A 21,780-nucleotide genomic window follows, 5' to 3' on the forward strand; every position below is an offset into this window, starting at 1 on the left:
AAGGTATGTAAAAAGGACACTTAAAGGTTTACTACATTTATTCTACAAGTGTATTATACAACAATAGTCTGAATCATACTGCCTCTCTGATACTTCTAGGGGTTCCACCTTGGTGCCTTAGCAGGGCGGTTACTGATTTGCATATAGAGGGCGGAGCAAATAACTTGGTTAATAGGTGTCCTATTTACATTATTTATATAATTGGTTTTTCGAATCCCCAACTGGCAACTAGTAGGTAGTTATTACAATAACCAGCTGCCAAAATTAAGTAGTAAGAAGTTTAATAATCGAATCCCCGTCTACCTCCCAAGTTTACCGTCATATTTTAGTGGATTCCTGTTCTCACTTCGATTTCCGTATACATTATAAAGTTTCTATAACTTTGCCTCTGTTTTATCAATTTCATTTTAATTTGAAATATAAAACTTTTTTAAAGCATGTTCTAATATGCATACCATAAAAGACAGTTGTCAAAAGTTAGAAGTGGATTTCACTTCTCCAGATTAGTTCAAGTGAAATCCACTGGGATCATGTTATGTCACTCACTGTTAATTTCGGTATGCTAAAATACGAATATAGTGTGGCAATTTTATATCTATAAAATGTTTAGTAAAACACTGAAAAGTGAAGTTTTCTTTTAATTAGCATTTCTGTTGGGAGAAATTATTATGCACAGATGGTGTTATCTAAATTATCAGTATAAGCTTCTGAGTAGTAGCTGTAATGTCTACTTCCTGCCACTCTTATCCTTCCCAGGTCTCTAGAGAGAATATTAATTATGCATTTGTGTATTCAGTGGCCTCAGTCAATGTTATGCAGTATTATATGATAGTGGCCGGCTTTCTTCGGCCATTGTCCGGCTTTCTTCGGCCATAGTGTCCGGCTTTCTTCGGCCATAGTGTCCGGCTTTCTTCGGCCAGAGTGTCCGCTTTTCTCGGGGCCACTATTATGTAGTACTGTCCGCATTTCTTCGGCCACTGTGTTTTAAACAAGATATATAAACCGAGCCTTTCGGAGGAAAGGGGGAGTTGGAATTGAGTTGAGATGAGAGATTGAGATGAGGAGAGAGACTAAGTAGAAATTAGAGAATGACTTTTGGACTTAATTAAATAGTTGTATTTTTAAACTGTAAATATAAATCAAGACTTTGTGTATGTGTGTAGAAATAAAATGTTAGACACTTAATTGTTTTTCCAATGATATATTGGATGGTGGCAGCGAAAAGAAAAGGAAACAATTCCTAAATGAGTAAAAGTCCACAACACTGACTGTGGTGGAAATACCGAATAATTAAAAGCACCGATTAAAGTAAAAATCGGCGACAATAGGCTATTTTTACTCATTCGAAACTCCTCGATCATTTTTCTCGAAAACAACCTCGGATGTATGCAGGTAGAGAAGTAGTTCGTATTTTTTAATTATATCATTAATTAAATATAGTGTTTTAGCTTGTATTTATTGATCTAAGTTTAAATTGATTGCAAGTGAAGTGTATTATTGCAAACAGAATTAAGATTCCCAAGAGTTAAGTCAATAAGTTTAACTGCTAAATTCAATTACTACGCGATCTACTTGCAGCGGACTTAAACATACCGATTTCTGAGTATGTAAACTTTCCATATACATCCGAGGTTGTTTTTGAGAAAAATGGACGAGGAGCTCCGAAAGATATTTTCGCGCAAATAAGATTTTAATAAAATTACGAAAATGGGGGTATTTTTGGCGAAAACAAGATTCCGATTAAAATACAAAAAAAATATATTCGTTTTTGCGACCTTATTTGATTAAAATACGAAAAATATAGTTTGTTTTGGCGCAAATAAAGTTATTTTCGCGAAAATAAGCAATTTGATAAAATTACGAAAATAAGGTCATTTTCGGCGAAAATAGTGTTTTGATAAAATTGCAAAAATTAAATTATTTAAAAGCGAAAATAGTATTTTGATCAAAATACGAACAAATATAGTTTGTTTTGGCGCAAATAAAGTTATTTTCGCGAAAAAAAGCAATTTGATAAAAGTACGAAAATATGGTCATTTTGGGCGAAAATAGTATTTTGATAAAATTGCAAAAAAATCTAAGTATGTAAACCGTCCATATACATCCGAGGTTGTTTTCGAGAAAAATGGACGAAGAGCTCCGAAAGATATTATCGCGCAAATAAGATTTTGATAAAATTACGAAAATGGGGCGAAAACAAGATTCTGATTAAAATACAAAAAAAAAAATATATTCGTTATTGCGACCTTATTTGATTAAAATACGAAAAATATAGTTTGTTTTGGCGCAAATAAAGTTATTTTCGCGAAAATAAGCAATTTGATAAATTTACAAAAATATGGTCATTTTGGAAAAATTAAATTATTTTCGCGAAAATAGTATTTTGATCAAAATATGAAAATATAGTTGTTTTGGGCTAAAAATATTTTTTTGATAAAATTTATTGGGTTTCCATGATAAATTGGTTTGTCTCTTAGATATTAATTTAAGTTTATCTGCATTTTTTTTCTAAGATCCATATTCATTTATGAGGTTCTATATGTGTAGCCATATCTGCATTATAGTTCTTAAACTTTTAACCAATTTGTATTACCATCGATACGGTCTTGTAGCAAACTCTTATATATAGCATTTATATCACAATTTCTACTTTTAACCACTTTTAACTAATACGTTATAATTCTTGAAAACCTGTATAATGGATACCGTTGCAATTCTCCATAAAGAGCGGCATTGCAACGCGATAATTTAATCACGGTCCTAGAAGTGCGTTTACAAAACTTATGCGTTCGATCACCTTTGATTTAACATGACCCCATATTTCACATGAATAGTTCAAAATTGACGCTAAAAAGTTGTCAAAGAGCCCACAACAAACTTTAGGACTAAACGTTAAGTGTTTTGTTTTTGAAAATATGTTCATGACCCTTAATACTTTACCTGTTATGTACTGAATGTACAATTCGAACTTAACACAGTGCCTAGATAGATAGATTCGTTTACAACATCTAATTCAACACCTCCATAAAACCATTGTTCACTGTTTATTTTTATTGTTTTAAATCTTACTTGTAAACTAATTTCCTAAACCTCCCCTTTCAATGACAGGGGCGGTATATGCTAGAATGCACGAGGACTATGCATCATACTAAATAAAAAAGATACTTGCATTTTGTAAGTCATATTTCATTAGTAAAATAGCCTCCCGAATAGTCCAGTAGTTAATTAATTATTATTGTATTTATTATATTTTGTCAAGGAACTCTTCATAACAGGGTTATGACAATACACAATAATGTCATTCTATGAAAGGTGTCAATGCATTATGCAACGCATGTCAGAGATGAGCGCCTGTCCTTCGTTAATGACATGATAAATCGATTAGCCAGTTTTATTACACACTACACGCTACCGTGTGGTTCATACATTTAGTAATATCTTTACCTTTATTTTCTAAAAATTCATGTACAGCATAAAAATATTGTTGTTGATAAATAAAGGCAATGTTATAAAATAATTGTTATGCAAAGGCTGTAATAAAGTTCAGACATAATACGTTAATAACATACAACCAAATTGAAAAATAAATATTATATTAGGCATCAGATTTCTTTAACAGTCAAAGATTTATTGCAAAGTTCAAGTTGACAAATAAAATATATTCTGCTCAAGTTGTGTTAGGCCTAAAAAAAATATGTCTGTTTTCTGTAACATGATGGGTCGGTAGGTAGGGATTTTTTTTAATTCTTGTTTAAAATGTCAGAATGATCCAATATTCATGTTTATTTCAGGTGAATTATTTTAAAAAGAATTCAGTGTTATATATATATTCAAAATATCTGCCATTTATAAGCTAAAACTGCTAGCTTGTCAGCCATTGTACATGTACTTCAGTTGTAGAATGCATCCTTTTGAAGGGCAAGCCATGGGTTCGACTCCCAGCGGCAACATTATGTGCAATTTTGAGCATTGTCAGTATGTTCACCAGGGAAGCAGTTCATCTTTACACTTTGCAAATATAACCCAGTAAAAAAGTGAATCAAATAACATTTAGACAATTTATTTTTGGCAAATGTTTTAAACAAAACTTTCAAAATGCGTACATTTTGTTGTATTAAAACATGATATTATTGCACACACTACTTTAAAATTGACTGTGTAATAATATCAAGTTGTATTACAATTAAATGTACATGACAACTGTTATAAAATAAAATGCTGTTACAACAAGAACTGGCAAGAATCTCCACAAAAGATAAACCCATGGTCTTCACTGTTCACTGCTTGGACACTTAAATAGACTAGAATCAGTATCAAAAAAGCTTAGACTGACTGATAAAAAATTAATACCATTTTCTTTTTCAAACGGAAAACAGCATAACTAGTACACGTACATCACCTTCATTAAATAGTTTCCACAACTTATTATTTTTTAACAATTTCCAGTGTTTTAAAAAGATCTGCTGTTAAAGATCTACTGTTCATTCTCTAAAAATCTCAAGCACGATAAAAAAATAATCAATATAACTTTTAATAGAATACCTTGTCTTGTTTCCTTTCTGGACTTCACTGGACTACGGTGGTTAAAAAACCCCAGAGACAAAACTTGGAAAAATATGTTCTGACTCTGACGAACGTATTATTAAGTTAATGCATCTTCTTTATGTAACCCAGTGCATCCTTGTCAAATTCCAATATGCACCAGCGATTGTTTAGTTGCGACGACATCTTTCTTACTTTCACGTTTATCCGGAAGTAAGCAAAAACATTCAATGTTCCTATTGCCAATATTGCAACATAGTAGTTTTCATAAATGGCATAACCATAACCATACAATACTGTTTTGTTTTAGAACTTAACTATAACACTGACAACGATCTACGCAGTTCTCCTTTCACTTTCATTAAAATTGACAGGAAGTTAGCGTGCACCTGTTTCCCGCGCTTTTTAGACCATGCGGTATGAACAATGTTTATTTTTCTGTTAACTCATTAAAAACTTAAAAGAATATTTTTTAATTAACCGGGTTATAATAAAACAAATTAAAATAAATGAACAAAATATATCTTAATAACATTGTTGTTTTTCAAAACAATCGCACTTAGCGAAAAGGTGGAAGGTATCCGTTAATTTGCATTATGGGCGGAGTTAATATTACGTCATTGAGTTTGAGCGCTGCTAACATTGACATGGTTACCGATCAGATTCCAGATCGATAATCACTTGTCACTTCGGGTGTTAATTGCTCTTGCGGGTTAAACAAACGAACAGATCATGCATTGAGGCTCCTTTCAGATGATACTGACTCTCACACCGAAATATCCCGGGTCAAAACTGACGCATACTACAAATGTATGATGCGTCCATTTTGGGTGATTTACGATTTGTGTGCGTCAAAACCCGGGAGCCCTACAGTTTAATGTCACACCCATTAAGCTTTTTGCCATTGTTTCAACTTGTCAAACCGGAAACGTTTGTAACTATGCGACGATTCGGACACCACTAAATTATTTAAATTATCGTTGTCATCACAGGTCAGAGATCGCTAAAAATCTGACTTTTCGAATTTTGGGGCATAAAAAAATTGCAGTCGGCAGTAAAAAATTACGGTCGGTCGGGTAACAGGAAACAGACATATTTTTGTTTAGGCCTTAAAATGACGAAGGTATTCGAATTTATTCAATGTTAGCGAAAAGCACAAAAAATATATACGAAAAATGGAGACGTACGTAATTGTTCCTTACTTAAAGCTTTACCCACACAGATATACCGTTTTTACAACTTTTTTTTATTTTGTGTCTTGGAAAGAGCAAAGTTTTGCGTAAATATCTGCAAACCGATGATAAAAGATTGCTAACAAAAGATCAGATCGCAGATTTTCAAATTTCCGTTCGAAAATTAATGTTTTGTGGCTTAAACCGTAACGGTTTAAAAAAATGCATAAAACATCATTTTTTTAACTTAAATTATATAAATACATGTATCGATCTAATTTTTTGTCAGCAGTCTTATATAACTGGTTTCCATGCGTTTTTGCAAAAATTGGCTTGTTCGAAGACAAAAAATAAAAAAAAAAGTTTTCAGAACGTTCAGTCTGTGAGAGTGCAGCTTTAACTCACTGAACTCAGTTCCTTTATTATACCAAGTTACACATTAAAGTAAAAGTTGACATAACATAATTTTAAAGGTGCGTTCTTTAAGTTACTTCATACTCTAGCCGTCCTCAATATTTTGTTTTAAAACAAACATGAGCTTTTTTACTGCCATCGCATCTTCCTCTACACCTTAAACAAATTGCATAAATGATTTACACATATAACAAATTAAGACATAATGCTTGTATTTTTTATATCATTTTGTTACATATAAAGCATTTAAGATTGCCAAATTAGTTTAACAAACATCGGTTATACAATGCGTTGCCTGGGGCCATAAGTTATGGACTGGGAATTGTGAGACCGGATGAGACGGATTTTACGAAGAGAGACCGGCAAATAAGTATCGCCCTAGTAAGCTGGAAACCAGAAATTATGGAACCAGTAATGTTTACTTCCGGTTAGAAAAATAGGTAAATGCAATATTTTACTTTTACGTTATTCTGTTAAAAATAGTAACACAAAGCAGCAGTTTAACTCTTTTTGAAACTATGTGTTTTTAAAATAATATGCTTGAAATTGAAGCAATACAACCGAGATTGATAATTTGTACTGATCTTTCGTCCGACTGGGAGTAGTCCACCTAAATGGTCATTAACGAGTCTTTTGACGATAATATGGGTACAGGGTAGTCCACCTAAATGGCCGTCAACCAGTCTTTTGACGATTTTTAGACTATGGCAGACTGGTGACGTCCACCATCCCAGCAAAAAGTAGCAAACAGGCCTTGCGCAGAGGATCCTCGCGGCCACAATTTTTAAATTATCTTTGTTATAAATTCAAATTTCTACGAAAATATCATTGCCTACTATCAAACACACATTTATTTATGTCATTATGCCGAAAAAACATGTTCAGATACCATAATGCACTTACATGCATCGATTGTATCCATTAATCTGTAAATCTAGGACAAATCTGACAGGTTGTGTACATGTATGAAACGGGGTAGAGGATTTCGAATATTTTGGTCGTTAATAGGCTCGGTTAAATAACACTATTAAAAATGCAACCATTTCAATGCGCTGAAAGCTAACATGTTTAATGGGTCAAGTTGGGAGAAGTTGATGATGATGATGTTCGTGATGATGATGATGATGATGATGATGATGATGATTAGGTATCACCATTTTTGAACACTGTTGCATTGCTCTGCACAAATACATAGAAAAGCGAGGATAACTGTGACTGCGCACAGGGTTAACAATCATTGACGGATGGGTACAAATTTATTCGATAAAAATCAACATGTATAAAAAATGGTGGACTGCTACGCTCATTTCGTGACCCAGAGTATATTTATGTGAAAATAACGACTGTAACGACAAATCCAACCCAGTTAAGATCACTTTCAGGTACATTTCGAACAATTATATCATTATTATTCAACATCGATGCATGATATTACTATATAATCTTTCGCCCAGTGTTAAATGGTAGAGAGTTGTAGCGTTACAGGGATACACATGAAATGTCAAAATAATAAAAAAGTATCCCTGATCGCTCATTATTGTAGCTAGGGTACAGGGTGATACAGGAATCCAGTGGATTTCACGTGAAATCCACTCATAACGTGAAATCCACCCAGAACTCATTCATTTTAATAAATAATAACTATTTTTTGTATACACATTGGAAAGTGCCACATGAAGGGATTATATATATATATATTGAAATTTGTCAAAAAACAAAGAAGTTAGAGCAATTTTTTGAAAATTGATCAGAAATCAAAGTATAATCCACTTTTTGAGACGTGTAATTCACTCACAATTTAACTCATTTATGTTTAACAAATATTTCTTTTTGTTGAACAAATAATTGAAAAGGCTTCATAGTAGGTTTATATTTCAAATTTTATTCAAATTTAAAAAAAAAAGAAAGTTGAAGACATATTATGAAAAAAGATCTGAAATCAAAGTGAAATCCAGTTTGCGAGAAGTGAAATCCTCTTTTTGAGACATGAAATCCACTCATAACTCATTTATTTTTAAACATATATTTCTTTTTGTTGAACAAACAATTGAAAAAGCTTCATAATCGGTTTACTGGGCAGTTGCCTAATTCCGGATCAATTTTGAAGTTTTTTAAAATATTGTCATAATTACTGAACATAAGAGCATGAAATTTTAATAGAGAAATGTTGGGTACTATATCAACCAAAATGGAAAAAGAATAAAAGAAAAACCCATTAATTATAATATAATATTCAGTACGAAATAAGGGCATAAACAACGTCCAAAAACCTGCATTCAGTGCCTAAATATTCGGGTTTATTCAAAGAACAAAGTAAACATTATTAAGTTGATACAAATATTTAAATGCTACTTAAATGAACATCATGTATTAAATGTTTAACCTGTATATAAATGTTATACTTCTCTGAAGTATTTGTATGTGTATTTTTGGCGTATCCGAACTACTAATTTGTCCGAATTTGCATAATTTTTAAAGTACGAATCTGCTTCATTTTTGCTTCATTTTCATATCAAATGCTGAACAACACAAAACAATGACATCGTCAATTTATTTATTTTTTATGTAAATGGCATTGTATTTCGATAAGTCATAAACATCGTATAGTACACTGTAGGTCTAGTGTTTAAAGATAACCCTGTCGAACCTCAATATAAAAGCTCGCGCTGTGTGACGTCATCCCCCACGTGACTTAATATTGACATTTAGGAAAGCGAAAGTTTAGAGGTATTTATTTTGGGGTTATACTCGAATAGCTGCACTTTTGTGTTGTTTCTGTTGCTATGGAGGTCAGTTGCGTAGACTGTGATCATTCTTTATTGATCACGGTCACCGAAACGCTTTTTAAACGATTTCCGAATATTTAGGCAAATCTGGAATTAGGCAACTGCCCAGTATATTTTAAATTTTATTGATTTTTTTTCAAAAAATGCAGAAGTTAGAGCAATTTTTTGAAAATTGATCGGAAATCGAAGTGAAATCCTCTTTTTGAGACGTGAAATCCACTCATAACTCAATTATTTTAAACATATATTTCTTTTTGTTGAACAAACAATTGAAAAAGCTTCATAATTGGTTTATATTTTAAATTTTATTGAAATTTTTTCAAAAAATGAAGAAGTTAGAGCAATTTTTTGAAAATTGATGGAAAATCAAAGTGAAATCCACTTTTTAAGATGTGAAATCCACTGATAACTCATTTATTTTTAATAAATATTTCTTTTTGTTCAACAAATAATTGAAAAGGCTTCATAATAGGTTTATATTTCATTTTTTTTCTTCAAATTGATCAAAAAAAAAGAAAGTTGAAGACATATTATGAAAAAAGATCGGAAATCGGAGGTGAAATCCAATTTGCTAGAAGTGAAATCCACATTTTGAGACGTGAAATCCACTCTTAACTTATTTAATTTTAACAAATATTTCTTTTGTTGAAGAAATATTATGAAAATATCGGAAATCTACTTTTTTAGAAGTGAAATCCAATTTTGGAGAAGGAAATCTTCTTAGTATTAACTACAATCAAGTAAGTATTGGATATTAATGAAATAGAAGTGTTTGTATGTGAACTTAATGAGCTATTACCATCGCAGTTTATTATTAGTTAGAACCTTATAGACATGCATATCGAGTTTCGATGTTTGTTTAGTTATAGGACAATTTATTGGGGTGTGAAATGCATTTAATATATATGGACAAATTGATACAGTACACTCAACAAGTTAGACCCACTTTCCTTGCTCACTCCGAGGGATAAAGTCGGTGGTCGCGGGTTTCCTCCGAGGGTAAAACTGTTGCCCTCGCTAAAATCCCCCCAAGTTCCTCCGAGTGGCTGGCTTGCCGCCAAGTTTAATATGAATGATAGCGTTGAGAATCGTCCGATTTTATGATCCCGCGGCGGAACTCCGCGTCTAATCAGATAAGCAAGAAATCATTCTTGTTTAGAAGTTATTTATTTTTATACTTATGCACATTGTTAAGATTCTTACATGTACCAACGTTTAATTTGTATTTATGTCCATAAAACGCCAATTGAATATTGTCTTGAATAAATAACATTGAATCATTAAAGTATTGCCACTAATTTTATTGCATCATAAAGCAGCCGACTATTTACACGATTCTGGACCATGACCTCTGACGTCAAGCGTGTGATCAATACAATGTAGAATATACTATTTATTATTGGTGGTTAAAAATAGCTATGACGTTTAATGGAATTTTCCACAGAAAACAGGCAAGAAGGCCTTTAAAACCATGCGCTGTGAACTTTGAACGCGTTTGACCTGATTTTCCGAAAATGTGTAACCAAGAATTTCTCGGATGAAATGTGTTTATCAGTCATTAGCAAAAACACGTTTATAAGATGCATGTGCAACTAGTGAAATACGACTGCATTCTTGTGGTAAGCTAACTTCATGCAAAACGGGCAGAGGAAAAAGAATAATAGCAATTTACTGGAGCTGTCGTAATCGGTTGAAAATTTTAATAAAATAAAATAATAAGAAATAAAGATTAACATTTTTTAGTTCTAATTTGTTTAAATTATATTAACAGCCTAAAAGACGTCCATGAATAAAAAGTATGCCAGTAAAACTGCGATCGGTCGAGGTCGCCGGGGACCGAGCCTAAACCTCGAGGGAACTGATGTTTCGAACGACCCGATTTTCATTTCTCCAGTCTTTTATGAAATATATTTCAGTTTATTTCAAGTATGAAGTAGTCTGTTTACTAAGACACCGATTATGTGTTGCGTGGAAATCGCTCATATGTTCAAAGGCTGTCGTTTACTATATGTATACTAAATATAAAATGTAAAAGAAATATCAATAAATCAATTTTTAAAAAAAAAATGGCCATATTGCAAAGCAAAGTGACAAAAAGGAATTATTTTCAGAGATTCCAATGTTGGATCGATATGGTAGTGTTTACCGGTATTCATATTTTTATTACTCATTTACATTTCTCACAATTTGACAAAAACTTCTCGTCATTAAATTCTCATAATTATCTTCTAAAATGCCCATATCAAGTAATATCAGTCATGCGTTACCAGTGTTAAACGGTTTTTCACACCTTATCAATTGCCTATCAACTGTCATTGCAATTTTTACAACTTGCGAAAATTTTAATACCTAGCAAATGTTTGTTTATTTTGGAAGACGCGTTCGGGAAAGAGTGTGAAATTATGACCTGGAGGGAGCCATAAGGTTTTGTGCATGATTTGTGTACTTGGGACCGAGAATATTGCTCGACTCCTCGACATAATTAGGTTTCGATGCAGCGTAGGTATATATTTTATATGGAAATAGAAGGAAAAAAGTTCCAAGCTCTGACCTCGAAGGAACGCAGGTTCTCGAACGACTGCTTGTTCGAACGACCGCAGTTTTACTGTATCTAACTTTCTTATTATTTTTTTTATCAATTTCAATAAAATTTGAAATATAAACCGATTATGATGCATATTCAATTAAAAGTTTAATTAAAAAATATTTGTTACAAAATAAATGATTTATGCGTGGATTTCACTTCTCAAAAAGTGGATTTCACTGATTTCCGATCAATTTTCAAAATATTTCTTTATTAAACTTTCTTATTTTTTGATCAATTTGAATTCAATTTCAAATATAATCCGAGTAGGAAGCCTTTTTCATTATATGTTCGAAAAATATTTATTTGTTAAAAATAAATGAGTTATGAGAGGATTTCACGTCTCAAAAAGTGGATTACACTTTTCAAAATGTAGATTTCACTCCGATTTCCGATCTTTTTACAAAATATGTCTACAACTTTTTTATTTTTGGATTAATTTAAATAAAATTAAAAATATAAACCTATTATGAAGCCTTTTGAATTATTTGATCAACAAAAATAAATATTTGTTACAGATAAATGAGTTTCTGAGTGGATTTCACGTCTCAAAAAGTGGAATTCACTTTTCAAAATGTGGATTTGACTTCGATTTCTGATCTTTTTACAAAATATGTCTACAACTTTCTTATTTTTGGATCAATTTGAATAAAATTTGAAATATACACCCTTCACGAGGCACTTTTTAATATGCGAACATTAGCACATAGGCAAGTGGCCAGATTACACCTCCCAGTCAATAGCCAACTTACTAATAAGCAGTCCTTATTTGTATAGGCCCTTTTAAGGGGTATTGGAAAAGTGCAAATTTATACAGCAGTATGACCTTTAGATCGATATTACTCCCAACAATTGTGGCCAAATCTTTTTTATGTGAATATATTTTTTAAAGATAATTAAGTTATCTAATAAATGGTGTCAATGATGAAATATTAAATTATTTTATTTCATCTGTTAATGAAATTTAAGATGGACTTGTACCTTTACTTTGAAATGTCATAATTTCATTCAATCAAGGGGTTATAAAAAAATGCTGGGATCGATCAAATTTTTTAACTCCTATCATAAAAAAGACCTACATTGTATCCGGATTAAAAAGCCGACCATTGATGTTCTAGTGTATAATACACAGGAATATCCTGTGCCATCCAGCAGAGAGATTGAGTCCTGGGTGTCTGTTTTTTTTTATGACCCCCCCTCATAAAAATGTTTACAAAAGTAAGCTGCTGACGACGGATATTTCTGGTATGAATAATGATCTGTATCATCCAGACGCTTGCAATTTTGGCAGAAAACATATGTTTACCTGACCTATTTTATGGCCGGAACCATGCTGAATATGTGTCAGCGTTGGCGTCTGGTTAAAGTTTTAGGGCAAGGCCTAGTTGGGATTTTCACTTATAACTCCAACACCCAATTCTCTTAATACTTCACACAGTTGTTTAGGGCCATCGCATAATGAGGTTACATAACTCCATATTATCATTTATACATGGGTGCTTTTCAAAATAATGAGGCAAAAGTGTGACATAGGGGTTGAAAATTCAAACCCAGTTTTCATGATTGTCACCTATTTTAAATGAAAGTAAATACTTCAAATTACACGGAAATAACTTTGGGAAAGTATCAGGAAATACAAATAAAAAAATATTTTGACCTTAAATCCAAATATTGCGAACATTTTTAACAATATGGGTGATTTATAAAAGTGTCTTATGACAAGAACCTAGCATAAATCAGATGCTTTTTCTGAATTTTATAATCAGTAATTGGTACCTGTGTGTAGTCATGTGCATAATAACTCAGTTGTTTAAGAAAAATAAAAAAAATCAACACATTTTGTCTAAATTTGAAACCAAAAATAACTTGTTACCTCACAAAGTTTTTGCTGTAATTAAAACAAGAATCAAATAAGGGAAAAATCTACATATACCACACATTATGTATCTTTATAGACCTGCACATACCAAATTTCAAGAATGTATTGTAACTTACAATTGCCAAATTGTTCATTTCAAAATTGAGCTATTTTTCGGTGCACAGGGGACACATATTGGAAGCCAATATAATATGCATTTATATTCTCTATTATGCTAATAAAAAAGTATTTGTGATCAACTTCAGACATTTCTGTGTATATGATAGAGTGTATTCCTCAAAATTTCTTCAGTATGACATTTTTCACAACAATTTCCTCAAAATTCAACAGCATGTAATGATGCAAATGGAAAATAATGGCTAAGAGAACAACTTACAGCAAACAGTCACATATTTAACATTTATTACTTCATATTGAGTCCAAAAATAAGAAAATATCATCAATGTTAATATAAAGTACTAGAATTCATACATGTGTAGTACTTTTTTAAAATATTTTTAATTATGTAATTATTTTTATAACTTAACTTTTCTTGCTAAACATTTTTACAATAAGAGGAACTGTACTTTCAGTAAAGCTTGAAACAGTACTGTAAATGTTTGAAAGATTACATTAGAGCCTACAAAACTAAATCTCTAAACAATGGAATAAAATATGTCCACAGCGTGGAATAAAGTTTTTGGTCTCAATGCACCTGTTACCATTTAACACTTTTGTGAACATGTCTAAATTAAAAGATGTCTCTTTGCCTTTGGCATCCTACTCAATAGAATAGTATCTGTTTTATTAGGCATTATTCAAGAAATAAATTCAAGAAACTTTTGGTTTCCACAAGGATTTAATTTCACCTGGCTTTGACATAGTTTTACTTTGGTCCATTTTTAGGCACTCAAATTGCCAAAGACTTTTCTTGCAACTCCACATATTCTTAGCATTGCTTGTGTATACTAGCTGCCTTTTTAATTTTTTCCTGATTTAGTTGGTGTGCCTACTTTTTTATGACTATGACTGACAGACATCACCAATTGTGTAATTTTCTACAACATGACTTATTTTAAGACCTTCACTTCGGTATGGCATTCTTTACCAGACGGTTAATTGTTGAGGCCCATGCCATGGACCCTCTGAAGGGGTTGTTTTGCATGTTGTGCCTTTTCTGAACTGATGCTGCTTAAACTGTGGGTGTTCTTACCTTCTCATTTTAACCTTTCTTCTTTTATTCTGTCTGTCATTTTCTGGACTTTTATTGTTTCTTCATTTTATTTCATCTCTGCCTCTGCTTGTTTAGTTTCTCCTTTTCTTTTATTTGTAAATCATATAGGATCTATTTGTCCTCTTTCTTAGGGTTTGAGCAATACCTGGAAAATTCTGCTCTTTTTCTCTGAGTATCTCAATCTCTGTCATACATTTTCTGCAACTTTTGATCTTTCCTAAGTCATTCTATGCGCTTCCTAGACTTCATTTTGTTAATGGTTTTAACAGTCTTTTCTTCATTTGTTTTCATATTTTCTATGTGATCTCTTTGGAAAAGGAAGCTTAACTACAAGCTTTTCCACTAGGGTACTTATTTCCTGTACAAAATTATAATCTGGTATCCATATAAAAAACTGTCCCCTGTGCACTGAATTGAAGCATATATAGTACCTTGCACATATAAAAGGATTTATTACATGAATAATTTCAATTTGATTCAATGTTTTTTAATTGTTATGATAAAATCAAAATAGAAGTGATGCCTAAATATAACATACACACTTCTCATAATGTTGAAATAGCACCATATTTGTCAGTTATGACATTTTATTGAAATCTGCTTAAACAGGGTGCACAGGGGACATTGCTTTAAACCATGCAGATGCTTCAAATCTCTGTATGTGAGAGGCTGAAAACTGTTTTTGCATTTGTTGTAACTTTCTTTTCTGGGAAATACAGCAGAATATCATTTTATTGAAGAAATTATAGAAATCTGACAACTATATAACAACCGAAAAGGTGCACAGGGGACATTTTGGAGTAATAAGACATGCATGCATCTGAGTTACGGACAAAATAATGTATGAAATAATAAAACTATGTTATTTATATAAAGCTGACAGGTTAAAGTTATTAAAATAACATAGTAATTTAATATAAATAGTGCCTAAATGGAATGGTATTGTTCTCAATTTTTAAATGAATGGGGGTCCGTCATATGACATTAAAATTTGGTTAAGTTAATACATTTTTTTTATTTGAAGTATGTTTTTTAAAATGAGAAAGGGTTCAGTTACATAAAAAACAATACCAAAATACTATATCATGCAGTTTCAAAAAATAAAACACATTTGAATAAAGGTCTTCATGTAAAATGTCACACTTTTTTGGGTGCACAGGGGACAAATTAAGCAACATATTCTTACACAACTTTTTTGCTGATTGAGCAATTCATTTGAAACTCAACAATTTTCTTAACAACATTGATTGGCCCATAATGTGCCTGAAAACACTTTCCAAATGTGAAAGGAATAAAAGTTAGGAGAGATAAAAGAAAAGCCTCATTATTTTGAAAAGCACCCACATATTATGGCCCCTGATTGACTATGGAACTTACCGGGTAGGTTAAGTTTTTAGGGCAGGTTGGGATATTTATTAATAACTTCTATATCATTCATTCAGATGACTTGATACTTCACACAGTTGTTCAGGACCATCACACAATGAGGTTACATAACACCATAATATCCTGAATACAAGTTATGGCCCCTGATTGACTTAAAACTTAGGTTCGAGTTTAAGGACAGGTTAAAGATTTAGGGCAAGTTGGGTTTTTTTACTTACGAGGGATGTCCGGAAAGTTTTGAGACTGCGGTCATAAAAAAACATACAACTCATAGGATGCATTTTAAATTTTAGCAGCTGACAATTTTATCTAATACAAACAAATCCTGAAAGTTTCAACAATATACTACGAAGTAAACGTACACAACAAACATTACAAAAAGTACAGGTCACAAGTCACGGAGCACTTCCTTGTCTCGTTGCGTCACGTCATTTTTTTTTTCAAAATACCCTCTTTTTGCAAGTACACACTTACGGTGGCGTTCAACCCATTGCTTAAATATGCACGGAATGGCGAAGGGATTATAGAAATGCTCTTTGTCCGTATGTCAGTCCATCCGTCTGTTCGTCTGGCTGTAACATTTCGTGTCCGGGCTATAACTTACTAATGCATTGATGGATTACCATATTACTTGGTACAAATGTTGTCCTCATTGAGACGATGTGCAGTGACCTTGACCGGGGTCCATACCCCAAAGGTCAAGGTCACATCAGACATTTAAAGGTAATAGTACACATGCTTGTGTCAGGGCTTTTTACATTTAGCAGTGAAGACATGTCAATTCTTACTGGATTTATTGACCTTATACATTTTATGTACTTTTAGTAACAATAACTGAATTTGATCCAAGAACTCGAACCAATTGCAATTTGTGCCAGTAATCCATCATGAAGTTTCGGGTCCATATTATGACAATGCTAAATAGAGGATAAGATATTAATGTTAAATGAAAGTGTTAAACAAGTTGCACAGATTGATACAAAGCGCACTCTACCAAGCATTATCATTATGTGCAACAAGTTTAATATTTAAAAAAACAATGGACACAAATGTGATAATATATTTATAACATGTGTTTTCTCATCACAATATATATATGTATCACTTTATCGAAAATACTTAAGGCTTGCTATTTCATCGATGTTATAAATCAAGGACTCATTTTCCTTCTTTTTTTTAGCCAAAATAACCTTGACATTGATCTTACCTATACTACACACAATATGAATAACTTTAACAAATATCCTTTTTTTATAATATTATTATGACGCTTATTTCGGTGTCAGACTACTACCCGAAGACAGCACAGTGAAGATAATGCTAGAGGGGGGTCGTCCCTGTGAATAAGATGACAAGTACCCAAATCAGACTTCCGATGTTTATTGTCCAAGGTTAAATGACAATTTATAATAAACTAAATATTAAAGTAAATCAGCATAATGATGTAAATGCATGAATATGTGATTATTAAGAATATTAACAATATTTGGGGAATATTGATAATAACAACGCTTAGCAATGTGAAAGGTACCAATAAATATGAATGTATTAAATAGAGAAACAACTTGTATGACTAATAAAAGGTACAAGTGACAGGCACATTTTTATATTCTTAACCAGGTTTTCACAAAGGGAATACTATTTATTAAAATGACTTGCGTCATTGTTCGGGCTGGCTGGTGGGAGGGCAACGTCAAAGTCACCTTATGTATCAAATTATTTTAGCTAGGTTTGACATATAGTGACCAAACTTGGTATATATAGGAAGTGTTTATTGAGACCTTTCATGGAATTGCAATTGAGGTCACTAGGATCATGTTAAGGTCAAAGTTACTATTTATAGAAAAATGGTTAATATTGAATAACTTAGGTAAGGGGCGACATATTGCGAACAAACATAGTATATATATGAAGGTTTTTCCAGAGACCTTTCATGAGATTATGTTTTGGGCCCCAAGAGTTATGGTCACGGTCAAGGTCACTGTTGCTGTCCTTCCATCCGTCCGTGTGTCCGGCTCAATAACTCATGTCCGGGCTGTAACTTTCCCTTGTATGGACAGATTTTAAAATAACTTGCCACATGTGTTCAGCATACCAAGACGACGTGTCGCGTGCAAGAACCGTGTCCCTACCTCTAAGGTCAAGGTCACACTTAGGTGTTTATTCACAATGGAATGCTGCATATAAGGACATAGAGTATAGGTTGTCGTGTCCGGACTGTAACTTTCCCTTTTATGGACAGATTTTAAAATAACTTGCCACATGTGTTCGGCATACCAAGACGACGTGTCGCGTGCAAGAATCGTGTCCCTACCTCTAAGGTCAAGGTCACACGTAGGTGTTTATTCCCAATGGAATGCTGCATATATGGACATAGAGTATAGGTTGTCATGTCAGGGCTGTAACTTTCCCTTGTATGGACAGATATTAAAATAACTTGTGACATGTGTTCGGCATACCAAGACGACGTGTCGCGTGCAAAACCCGTGTCCCTACCTCTTAGGTCAAGGTCACACTTAGTGTTTATTCACAATGGAATGCTGCATATAAGGACATAGAGTATAGGTTGTCGTGTCCGGGCTGTTACTTTCCCTTGTATGGACAGATTTTAAAATAACTTGCCACATGTGTTCGACATACCAAGACGACGTGTCGCGTGCAAGAACCGTGCCCCTACCTCTTAGGTCAAGGTTACACTTAGTGTTTATTCACAATGGAATGCTGCATATAAGGACATAGAGTATAGGTTGTCGTGTCCGACTGGTACTTTCCCTTGTATGGACAGATTTTAAAATAACCTGCCACATGTGTTCGACATACCAAGAAGACGTGTTGCGTGCAAGACCTGTGTCCCTACCTCTAAGGTCAAGGTCACACTTAGGTGTTTATTCACAATGGAATGCTGCATATAATGACATAGAGTATAGGTTGTCGTCTCCGGGCTGTAACTTTCCCTTGTATTGACAGATTTTAAAATAACTTGCCACATGTGTTCAGCATACCAAGACGACATGTCGCGTGCAAGAACCCTGTCCCTACCTCTTAGGTCAAGGTCACACTTAGATTTATTTCAGTAAGGAATGCACATACATGGACATTTAAAATAAACAACATGTATAGTAAATAACATTATACATACATGATATTATCAATAGCCATGACAGGCACACCAAACCAAGGATTACACAAAAAAGAGAAAACTCCATTATTTCCATTGTGGTCCTTTGTTTTGTGGCATGGCATAGGGAGGCATTGCATATTTAAGTAATAATATAGCTGTAATCGAAATTGCACAAATATATTAAAAGTTAGTCTTTATGCATTAAAATAAATATTGCTGTAGTTTTATCACAGTCACTTTACATAATTTAGTAACATAAAGTTATAAGTTGAGAAAGTTAAATATAATTATCACAATATGGTATGAATATGACAGTATGTAGTACTTATAAAATGCGAGGTTAAGTTATAATAATTCCTTTACTGAAAATCTTTGAAAATAAATGAAAAAAACAACACCTTTGTATAGCATAACTAATTATGCCAAATTATCTAAAAAAAAAGATTCTTTACTAGCAATGTAAAAACAGGTAATTTCTTAGTCTGTGTGATACAAGATAGCAACTTGTTCCATAAGGAAATACCAGAAAAGAAGAAGGACTTTAACCCAAAACATTCCACCTCTGGAACAGCATACCGGTTGCCCCTTTCTGACATAACCTTGTCCTATGTGTGTGTACAGTATCTTGGGAGATAAAATTGTCTCCCATGTAGTCCGGGCTATGCCATTTTTGAAAACAACCCTGTTCAGTGTAGCCACAAATTCGACACTCACAACATAAAATGCCTATAAATAGTAACAAGTGTCGACTGCCTCTTTACCACCAAAAATATAGTTTAACCCATTTCATTCTGAGACCCAGTTAGATATGATACCTTGAATATCTGGGCATTTTCCAATAACTGATAAGCCATCTGCCTTTTTATGACCATTGTGTTGTATAAACACTAATAACTTCTTTATTATTGGTACAAGACCCAATAAAGATTACATATTTGGAAAGGAAATAAAAATATGCACATGTTTATGTAAGTTTTATTAGCAAATGATTTTAAATAAATTATTTTTTGCAAGTTAACCAGGTGATGATGAAAAAAAAAACACCAAAAAATAAATATGCACAAATTGAAAGCAAAAAAAGCACACATAATTTTTTTCAAATGTCACATAATCCAATGTATGAAAGTTTCTAAATTAATCTGTCTTTAAAATGCAGAAAGAATTATGCATATATTTTAAATCTATAAAAAGTTATAACAGTTTATATCATCCCATGTCCACTTCGGAGCAAATCGGGCGGGTGGATGTTCATCACGATGTTGGTTGGAATAGCAGTTTGAATCCTCGACCAGTAAGGTCCAGAAGTCTTGCCCCCATAACAGTTTTATTGATAAATGACAGTAATGCAATATCCTGGCTTTCTTGGGTCATATTGTTCTTTAGGACCACCATTCTTTGTATTCCCACTTGGAAACCTTGGGGTGATCCTCTTTGTCATTCAATCATTCTAGAACTCCTCAAGATCGTCATAAAAACTCCACCAAATAATGCAAATGTCATAGTTTGTGATTTCTATCGATGTTTTAATATGTCTTCTGTTTGTATCAAACAAATTCACATAAACTTCGTCATTATAACCATCCCAATATCACTATCGTCACTGTGGTCGAAAGTCCTATCCATTTCAACCAAAATTTGCATCAAAATCGCAATAAAAAGCTTAAATTTAACTCGATTTTTGAGTTTTAAAATTATTTCTTCATTAAAAATTTCTGCGCATCTATCTGCGCATAACATCCGGTCATTCCGGAAAACGTATAAACCGGAAACAATACAGTGAAAACGAAAGTAAATAAAGTGAAAGTTCAGTACGTCAAAAACTACACCTTTTGGTGTATCCCGCATGTAAAGGGTAACTACACCAAAAGGTGTATCCCGAATGAAATGGGTTAAGAAAGTGCGGACTATATAAATTGCAAGCTATGTTTCCAATAACCGAGATAGATTTGTCAAAGCAAGAAGCAATAATGACACAATATCTATTTTAATCATTTAATTTGTTGAACTTAGATAAAGATAATATTAAAGTAGTATCCCTACGCCATAAAATGAATGAAAATCGAAACGTAACCAAAGAAATACTATCCATTCCATCACGTGACACAATGATCTCATCCTCTGCGCACAGGTTCCCCGCTTAAAACATCACGTGATAGTCCGCTTTGGAGTAACAAACGCACGCCATTTTGACAGACACATACTTAAGTGCTGACGAGACAAAGAAGAAAAAAAAACTTTTTGAAATTAAAGCTTTGTCTAGACTTATTTTGTTCAATTTATTTCATATACCTCTAATAATGTATGTATAGACGGATGTTTGTGTATTTTTGTTTGAAAATGGCATTTCATTGAAATGAATTGAGTTCTATTTTTTGCTGGTTTGGTGTAAATATGAGAAAATATCACTGATTTAATATCCTTTTTAGGTGTTTCATTTACAATTGTTTGAAAGCAGTTATTTTAATATTGATCATTTGAATTAAGAAACTATTTCTCTTTAATCTATTGTATTTTCGAAGTTGTTTTGTGAATAACAAAGCAAAAATAAGCAAACTCTTGCTAATGAGTAAAGTTTGATTAGTATATATTTCATTTTCTTGGTTGGGAATAGCAAAAGCATTCACCATTTTTTATATTTTCATTTTCTATGATCCCCACACATTTACGGGGAGGAAGGCTTCGT

General features: G+C 32.7%; 1 protein-coding gene across 3 annotated transcripts in view; it reads left to right on the forward strand.

Annotated features, from left to right (window-relative positions):
- The first annotated feature begins 6,495 nt into the window (after positions 1–6,495).
- Positions 6,496–21,780, forward strand: part of LOC128230147 (solute carrier family 35 member F5-like) — an 84,084-nt gene continuing 68,799 nt past the window's right edge. For all 3 annotated transcript variants that reach the window (XM_052942191.1, XM_052942207.1, XM_052942199.1), the window contains exon 1: positions 6,496–6,568. The gene's annotated coding sequence lies outside the window, so the exon portion shown is untranslated. The remainder of the gene's footprint in view (positions 6,569–21,780) is intronic.

This window comes from Mya arenaria, chromosome 1 (genome assembly GCF_026914265.1).
Source record: "Mya arenaria isolate MELC-2E11 chromosome 1, ASM2691426v1".
Lineage (NCBI taxonomy): Eukaryota > Metazoa > Mollusca > Bivalvia > Myida > Myidae > Mya > Mya arenaria.